This window comes from Eriocheir sinensis, chromosome 43 (assembly GCF_024679095.1).
Source record: "Eriocheir sinensis breed Jianghai 21 chromosome 43, ASM2467909v1, whole genome shotgun sequence".
NCBI lineage: Eukaryota > Metazoa > Arthropoda > Malacostraca > Decapoda > Varunidae > Eriocheir > Eriocheir sinensis.
This window is the reverse complement of record NC_066551.1, coordinates 14,730,627-14,740,626: the sequence shown is the minus strand read 5'-3', so window position 1 is coordinate 14,740,626 and position 10,000 is coordinate 14,730,627. Positions and strand designations below refer to the sequence as shown.

The window sequence follows — 10,000 nt, the reverse complement described above, 5'->3', positions numbered from 1 at the left end:
TACCGGCGCAGTAGGCCGTGACGTTAAAAAAAAAAAAAAAAAAATATATATATATATATATATATATATATATATATATATATATATATATATATATATATATATATATATATATATATATACAGTAGCTTACGATTTAACAGATGTCGATATATCGCACTTTCGGATTTATCGGATTGATTTTTGGGAAATCGATTTGAGGTCAATCGTACTGGATCGTCAAAATATTTATAAAGAAAGATTTTGAAGTCGGCGCGTGGCTGTTTCCAACCGCTAATTTAAAATCCTGCCACATCAATGATGCTGTTTGATGGTTGGTCATCACCCCCCGCATCTCATGACTCATGATCCAGTGTTGCCAAATTAGCGCGAAATGCGTTAGATCTAGCGCATTTGCATCAGTTTTTATTTTTTTTACAGCAGAGGAGTCAGTTCAAGGGCATAAAAAAGGGTAACATGTTAAAAAAAGCCCGCTACTCACTGCTCCTGAAAAGAGTTAGAGGAGTGGCCGAAAGAGAGGTCAATTTCGGGAAGAGAGGTGTCCTGATACCCTCCTCTTGAAAGAGTTCAAGTCGTAGGCAGGAGGAAATACAGATGAAGGAAGATTGTTCCAGAGTTTACCAGCATGAGGGATGAAAGAGTGAAGATGCTGGTTGACTCTTGCATAAGGGGTTTGGACAGTATAGGGATGAGCATGAGTAGAAAGTCGTGTGCAGCGGGGCCGCGGGAGGGAGGGAGGCATGCAGTTAGCAAGTTCAGAAGAGCAGTCAGCATGAAAATATTGATAGAAGATAGAAAGAGAGGCAATATGGCGGCGAAATTTAAGAGGTAGAAGACTATTAGTAAGAGGAGGAGAGATGATGAGACGAAGAGCCTTAGACTTCACTCTGTCTAAGAGATCTATGTGAGTGGAGACCCCACACACGTGAGATGTATACTCCATACGAGGGCGGACAAGGCCCCCTGTATATGGATAGCAACTGTGCGGGGGAGAACTGGCGGAGACGATACAGAAAGCCCAGCCTCGAGGAAGCTGATTTAATAAGAGAAGAGATATGAAGCTTCCAATTGAGATTTTGAGTTAACGATAGACCGATGATGTTTAGTGTTGAAAAAAGTGATAGCTGAGTGTTGTCAAAGAATAGGGGATAGTTATTTGGAAGATTGTGTCGAGTGGATAGGTGGATAAACTGTGTTTTTGAGGCGTTGAAGGACACCAAGTTCTTCTTGCCCCAATCTGAAATAATAGTAAAGTCTGAGGCTAAGCGTTCTGCCGCCTGGAATCATTTAGTTCCTTTTGGGTGGGTTTTCTTAAAAGAAGTTGAGTAGTTCAGAGTAGAGTCATCGGCGTAAGAATGGATAGGACAGTTTGTTTTGGAAAGAAGATCATCAATGAACAACAGAAAGAGAGTGGGAGATAGGACAGAACCCTGCGGAACACCACTATTAATAGGTTTAGGGGAAGAAAAGTGACCGTCTACCACAGTAGAAATAGAACGGTCAGAGAGGAAACTGGAGCTAAAAGTACAGAGAGAAGGATAGAAACCGTAGGAGGGTAGTTTGGAAAGCAAAGATTTCTGCCAGAACCTATCAAAGGCTTTTGATATGTCCAGCGCAATAGCAAAGGTTTCACCGAAACGGCTAATCAGTTAGGAAGGCAAGGATATCACCAGTAGAACGCCCCTTGCGGAAACCATACTGGCGATCAGATAGAAAGTCAGAAGTGGGAAGGTGCTTTTGAATCTTCCGGTTAAAGATAGATTCAAAAGCTTTAGATAGACAAGAAAGCAAAGCTATAGGACGGTAGTTTGAGGGATTGGAACGGTCACCCTTCTTAGGCACAGGTTGTATGAAGGCATACTTCCAGCAGGAAGTATGCACGCAAATTTCATATATTGCGCATGGAGCATTTTTCAGTGCATATTTGTTTAGTCTGGTGCATTTTCTACCGCATTACTGGAGACTAAGTCGAGAATATTTAAGATTAGATGAACTATAACTAGAAATCAATTATTTCGTATTGTAGATGAACAGTAGTACCTGTCCCGTTCCCCGTACCCTTCCTGTACGGTGAGATGAACGGGCCAGCGGGGTGGGCTCCTGTGAGATTCTGTGATGCGTCTGCTTCATGTATGCGATTGCGGCGGCGGCTGGCCCCTCACACCCTCCTCATCCATCAACCCCCAGTCCTTAGCCTAGCATTGGCAGAGCGCACACACATACAAATTCACACCACACATAGCACAGTGTATGTGCATTGTAGTTTTGTTAATTGTCTTTAGTGATTACTATAAACCATTAAAAAAAATCGATTTAACGGATATTTTGATATACCGTATTTTTCCGCACGCTTTAATCCGTTAAATCGATGAACTACTGTATATATATATATATATATATATATATATATATATATATATATATATATATATATATATATATATATATATATATATATATATATATATATATATATATATATATATATATATATATATATATATATATATATATATATATATATATATATATATATATATATATATATATATTTATTTATTTTACAGTAAGGGAGACAGTTCAAGGGCGTAATAAAAAAGTAAAACAATAATGAAAAAAAAAGCCCGTAACTTACTGCTCCTGAGGAGTGGCCAAAAAGAGAAGTCAATTCCGGGGGGAGAGGTGTCCTGATACTCTCTTCTTGAAAGAGTTCGTCGTAGGCAGGAGGAAATACAGATGAAGGAAGATTGTTCCAGAGTTTACCAGCGTGAGGGATGAAAGAGTGAAGATGCTGGTTAACTCTTGCATAAGGGGTTTCGACGGAATAGGGATGAGCATGATTAGAAAATTGTGTGAGGTGAGGTTGCGGAAGGGGGGGAAGGCATGCAGTTAGCGAGATCAGAAGAGCAGTCAGCGTGAAAATATCGATAGAAGATAGAAAGAGAGGCAAAATCGCGACGGAATGTAAGAGGTAGAAGAATATCAGTAAGAGGAGGAGAGCTGACGAGACGAAGAGCATAAGACTCCACTCTGTCCAAAAGAGCTGTGTGAGTGGAGGCCCCCCACACGTGAGATGCATACTCCATACGAGGGCGGACAAGGCCCCTGTATATGGATAGCAACTGCGCAGGGGAGAAGAACTGGCGGAGACGATACAAAACGACCAACCTCGAGGAAGCTTATTTAGTGGGAGAGAGTGTAATTTAAGCAACAGTCGGTGATGAGAAACTTTGGCAAACGCTTTTTTTTTTTTTTTTTTTTTTTTTTTTTACGTCGCGGCCTATTGCGCCGATAGGCTTCTTCCCGGTGGATCCTGATGGTCGGTCCAAGGCTTCTTTCCGGTGGGTCCTGATGGTCGGCCCAGCCTGTTCTGGCGCAGGCGAGTGTTTATAGAGGCGCCATCTTGCATTGGCTCATGCTGCCCTCCCGAAGCTCATCCTTGATCCTAGAATCTAGAGTCTGGGTTGATAGGTGGTCTTCTGGACAGCATGTGGGTAGTTTTAAGCCACTCGGCGGCGGGTGAAAATTCCCAGCTTGGTGGCACCGGTCGGGGATTGAACTCGCGTCCTCTTGAACACGGGGCCGTCTCGCTATCCGTTCAACCACCGCCTCCCCAGCTTTACTAAAATCAAGATAAATTACATCATAATTTCCATCTCTGTCTACCGCCTCAAATACTTTATTGTAGAAGGACAAGAGATTGATGAGGCATGACCTATCTTTCGCGAACCCATGCTGCGAGTCGTGAATTTAGCTATGTTTCTCTAGATGCTCCCGAATGTTCCTGGCTATTATGAACTCAATCATCGTGCCTATAACCGATGTTAAGCTAATTGGGCGATAGTTGGAAGCATATATATATATATATATATATATATATATATATATATATATATATATATATATATATATATATATATATATATATATATACACACACACACATATATATATATATATATATATATATATATATATATATATATATATATATATATATATATATATATATATATATATATATATATATATATATATATATATATATATATATATATATATATATATATATATATATATATATATATATATATATATATATATATATATATATATATATATATATATATATATATATATATATATATATATATATATATATATATATATATATATATATACACACAACTCTGCGCCTCACTCTGCTCTCGGATCCTGCCAGACGCCAGCGTCCGTAGGACTTTTGCATTGAGACTAAGGGCCGCTTTCACAGTCGTTTTATTTGTTTTGATCGTTACCAATGGCGCCGATCGACGCTATAGTTTTCCACGTGAAACTAGCCTATGGGGTAGTGGCGGCTGCAGAGGAAGCGAGAAGCGTTGAGAGTGTGTGGCAAGATGCGGGGGTAGGCTAACCCCGCAACCGCTGTCACGGGCAATTTTGCCCGAGGCTCAGTTTTGCCCGTGACACCGCCACTACCCCATCGGCCAGTTTTAAGTGGAAATTCTATAGCGGCGATCACCACCACTGGTAACGATCAAAACAAACAAAATGACTGTGAAAGCAGCCCTATGTATGTCTGCCGCCGAGAGGAAGGACGCCATCGTTAGACTGTCAGGCAACCTGCTGAAAACACCTTCTCACTTCCGCAAGCAGACTGCTGAGGTCGACAAGTTGCGGGTGATATGTAAATATTTGCTGGTGACCACTGAGGAAATCAAGGAAACACGAGGATCCCGAGCGTGTATTACATCTTCATGGGAAGGATCTTTCCCCTGATAATGTAATACACGAAGGCGCTCGGGATCCTCCTGTTTTTTTTTTTTTTAAATTTCCCCAGTGGTCACCCGCATATATATATATATATATATATATATATATATATATATATATATATATATATATATATATATATATATATATATATATATAAATCAAGTGATTCAAATTTATTTAAATTAGAGTAAAAATCATGATTTAAATCAAAATTAAATATCCATTATTTAAAATGATTTAAGTGTTATATCAGGGGTATAATATCTAATGATTTAAATTATATATATATATATATATATATATATATATATATATATAGGTATATATATATAAAAGGAGGAATGAAAAACATGTGAAGCAGTCGTACAGGAAAATGACGAAATCTACTTGTCCTGTACTGATCCTGTACTGGTCCTCTGGCAAACATACACCAGTGAATCATTGCCATTTCTTACAAGTAAAATATTCAAAATCATAAAAAAATAAACTATAAGTCCTACTTATGATTTTTATGTGAAAAACTCATCTTGGATATTTTTATTTTACGTCGCGGCCTATTGTACCGTTAGGTTTTTTTCCTGGTGTGGGCCTGATGGTCAGCCAAGCCCGTTGTGGCGCAGTCGAGTGTTAATAGTGGCGCCATCTTACTTTGTCTCATACTGACTCCCGGAGCTCATCTTTAAGCCTCTTTTTGAAGAGGTAATCTATTTTAGAGTCCGGGTTGAGAGTTAGCCTTCAGGGCAGCATGTGGGTAGTCTTAGGCGACTCAGCGGTGATTGAAAAATCCCAGCTCTGTGGCGGCCAGGATTCGAACACGCATCCCTCCTCGATTTCTCGTACGCGGCGCCGGCACACTAACCACTCAGCCACTGCCTCCCCTAAATGTACATTAAACTCTGCTTTTATTTAACATTGGCCAAGTTTAATACAAGAAAATGGCCTCATAATAATAGTCAGTGGAAACAAACAGGGATTAATGCAAAAACATTTAAATAAAAAAAATGATTTAAATAAAGAAAATCCGATTTAAATCAAATATATCGATTTTTTTATTTTTTTGAAAAAAATCATGATTTTTTCCAATCCTGTTCCAAGCCCTGTTCTCTCCGTTGGGCTCCTCCAATCACAACCTTATTTGAGTATTCTGTCCTATTGCTCCTGTACAGCCTCTGGACCCACCGAAGAGCCGGTGCTTCTGGCAATTTGCTTTAGCTCGATGGGACGACCTGAGAATGTACTTTTCCGATTTTCATTGGAATGACTACTGCTTCCAGGAGAGAGGCCCCTATGTGTGTGCCCAGCGCATCAATGAGGTGATTTTCGCAGGAATGGAGGCACACATTCCACGTTCTTTCTTTACCCCTCAGGCTAAAAAGCCTTGGTCTAATCACGCTTGTTCTCGTGCTATCAAAGATAGAGAGGCAGCTCACAAAAAGTACCAGAGCCTATCATGATCTTTACATTTCTGCCCAGAATCGTGCCAAATCTATTCTCCAACTAACCAAAAACTCTTTCATAAATAGGAAGTGTCGGAACTTTGTTTTCTCTAATTCTTCCAGAGATTTCTGGCACCTAGCCAAAACAACCCCTCCAATTTCACTTCTTCACTGTTCCCACCTCTCATTAACCCTGACGGCAGCACAGCCGTCACATCTATCTCCAAGGATGAACTCTTCGCTCAGACTTTCTCTAAAAATTTCACTCTGGACGATTCTGGGCATATTCCTCGTACTCATTCCCTCTCTGACTCCTTCATGCCTGTTATTAAGATTCCTAAGAATGATGTTTTCTTTGCCCTCTCTGGCTTAAATCCTCAGAAGGCCTTTGGGCCTGATTGAGTGCCTCCTATTGTTTTTAAAAAACTGTGCTTCCGTGCTGCCTGGTCAAATAATTTCGTCTCTGCTTGTCAACTTCTATCTTTCCTTCCGGCTGGAAGTACGCCTATATACAGCCTTTGCCTTAGAAGAGTGACCGTTCCAATTCCTCAAATTACCGTCCTATACCTTTACTTTCTTGTCTTCGTAAGCTTTTAAATCAATCCTTAACCGGAAGATTCATAAACATCTATCCACTTCTGACCTTCTATCTGATCGCTAGTATGGGTTCTGCAAGGGGAATTCTACTGGTGATCTTCTTGCTTTCTTAACTAACTCCCGGTCATCCCTTTCTCAGCCGTTTCTGTAAAACTTTCACTGTTACCCTAGTCATTTTGAAAACATTCGACAAGGTCTGGCACAGGTCTTTGCTTTCTAAACTACCCTCCTACGGGTTATATTCCTCTCTCTGTACCTTTATCTCCAACTTCCTTTCCGGCCGTTCTATCTCTGCTGTGGTAGACGGTCAATGTTCTTCCCCTAAATATATCAACAGTGATCTCCCGCAGGGCTCTGTCCTGTCTCCGACTCTCTTTCTATTCTTCATCAATGATCTTCTTTCCCAAACAAATTGTCCAATCCACTCATACGCTGATGACTCTACTCTGCATTATTCAAGTTCTTTTAACACAAGACCCTCTCAACAGGGATAAGAAGACTACAGACTGAAGGCTGAAAAACGCTTAACCTCAGACACTGTTATCTTTTCCGACTGGGGTAAAAGGAACCTTGTGTCCTTCAACGCCTCAAAGACTCAATTCCTCCACCTATCAACTTGACACAATCCTATCCCACACCTATCCTCTATTCTTCGACAACACTCATCTGTCAATTTCTTTTACACTAAACATCCTCGGTCTGTCCTTAACTCAAAATCTTAACTGGAAACTTCACATTTCCTTTCTTTCGAAGTCAGCGTCCTCGATGTTAGGAGTTCTGTATCGTCTCCGCCTGTTCTTTTCACTCGCACATACTATCCATATACAAAAGCCTTGTCCGCTATCGGATGGGGTATGCATCTCATGTGTGAGGGGGCTCTACACACACAGCTCTTCTGGACAGTGTGGAGTCTAAGGCTCTTCGTCTCATCAATTCATTTCCTCTTACTGACACTCCTACCTCTTGAATTCCACCGCAGTGTTGCATCTCTTTCTATCTTCTACCGATATTTTCATACTAACTGTTCTTTTGAACTTGCCAACTGCATGCCTCCTCACCCTCACCCCGGCCCAACTCCACTCGATTTTCTACTCTTGCTCACCCCTATATTGTCCAAACCCCTCATGAAAGAGTTAACCAGCACCTTCATTCTTTTATCCTTTGCTGGTAATCTCCGGAACAACCTTCTTTTGTCTGTATTTCCTCATGCCTATGACTTGACATCAGTATAAACATCTCAACTGTTGAAAATAAAGTAACACAGCCCGAGGAGCAAGGGACGATGTTCCGTCAGTGTTCCTAGATAACTTAGCTCGTCACAGTTATCACTTATGTGTTCCAGCTCTGTTATAATGTGTCACACATCATTAACATCGGTATAAACATCTCAACTGTTGAAAGTATGTGTGTTCTCACGAAATAATTAACATATATTTGATACAGCTGTGTAAATAAAGGGTACATAATGACGTCACGAGCTGGGAATACTTGGCCTGGGCTGAGCGTCCGCTGTGATTGGTCCTAATTTCCCGTGGAGGACGAGGTGTTCCAGACTTGGCGAATATGCAACCCGGACTCTAGAAGAAGCTGTACAGCGCAAGTGAAATCAAGAATGAGCTCCGGAAGGCAGTATGAGCCAATAATAATGGCGCCACTATAAACAATTGCCTGCGCCATGATGGGCTCGGGCCGACCATCAGGCCCATATGGGTGAGCCTACCGGCCACATGTAATATATATATATATATATATATATATCTATATATATATATATATAAATAAATAAATATATATATATATATATATATATATATATATATATATATATATATATATATATATATATATATATATATATATATATATATATATATATATATATATATATATATATATATATATATATATAAGTTTATTACATCTATCTATCTATCAATTTATCTCTATCTCTATCTATCTATTTATCTACACCAAAGGTTGTCTGGGTCGGCCATCTACGCTAATCAAGAGTTCATGATGATTCTTTCTCTCTCTCTCTCTCTCTCTCTCTCTCTCTCTCTCTCAGATAAGAGATCTTCATATCTTATCACGATTGCCGTCTCATCCGACAACTCTTCCTACACACAAACACACACACGAGGCTGAAGTAGTAGTTCATGTGCAGGCAGGCCGCTCCTACACTGTCAAGTGAGGTTGGGATAAACTGTGTGTGTGTGTGTGTGTGTGTGTGTGTGTGTGTGTGTGTGTGTGTGTGTGTGTGTGTGTGTTACATAATATAGAATTTGAGCAGAATTTGTAGTAGTCTCACCATTTTCATTTAAAAAAAAATCGTAAGTCGTATGTGTGTGTGTGTGTGTGTGTGTGTGTGTGTGTGTGTGTGTCAGCTGCAATGTTAGACTTCGTAAAATTTCTTTGGATACGGTTTAATGATATCTATTGACTTCGTAATATTCTCCTAAGAACTTTATGCCGTATACAATAGTAACCAAGTAACGCTTGCATTAGAAGCTTCTTTTTAACATCAGTTCCAGCAGCGTTACAGTTCGACCTTGTTCTTTACGTGCTTTCAGTGAACCACCTTTATAATGTCTGCATCCGACATCTTTTAGTTTCGGTAGATGGCAAGTGTGCTAAGGAAAATAACTGAAAGTATGTGCAATGTAACGAAGGGGAAAAACAGTTTAAAAGATCCCATTTATTATGACTGGGTAGTAGTGACCGGCATCTTTGAGTAAGAGATAAAGTGGCTTATGGCTGTATGGCAAGGATTGTATACAAATTTTGGATACGTTGTTATCCACCATATGGCCTCTTCAAGGCCTTTTCAAGCTTTTCTTTTATAGCCAAAATTTATTCTAAGCATTGCCCTCACGATCTATTTGTATATAACACAACATTATGGAGATGTGAGTGTACCGCCGTCTGGCATCTTTATTGGGAAATGGTGACCCGGCGAGTATTGCATCGTCACGCATTGCAGGGATGCGTCTATGAACAACCCAAAGCCATATATCAAGGGTTCGGGGCTTTGAGTACAAGGCTATGAAATAATGGACAGTTCAGTGACCTCGAGACGTTTTATCCTGTAATGATTTTCTCCTCTGACAGACATCCTTGTGAACATATTCCTCTGTATATATTTTTCCTACGGATATATTCTTTTAGATACTTTTCCATGTGGACGCTTTACC

General features: G+C 39.9%; 1 protein-coding gene across 5 annotated transcripts in view; it reads left to right on the top strand.

Moving 5' to 3' along the window:
- The window catches only part of LOC126980192 (nuclear hormone receptor HR96-like), a gene marked incomplete in the record, with an annotated part of 172,268 nt that overhangs the window by 10,520 nt on the left and 151,748 nt on the right, over positions 1-10,000 (top strand). The window contains 1 exon segment of one of the 5 annotated variants that reach the window (XM_050829817.1): positions 8,923-9,001. 5 annotated transcript variants of the gene reach the window in all.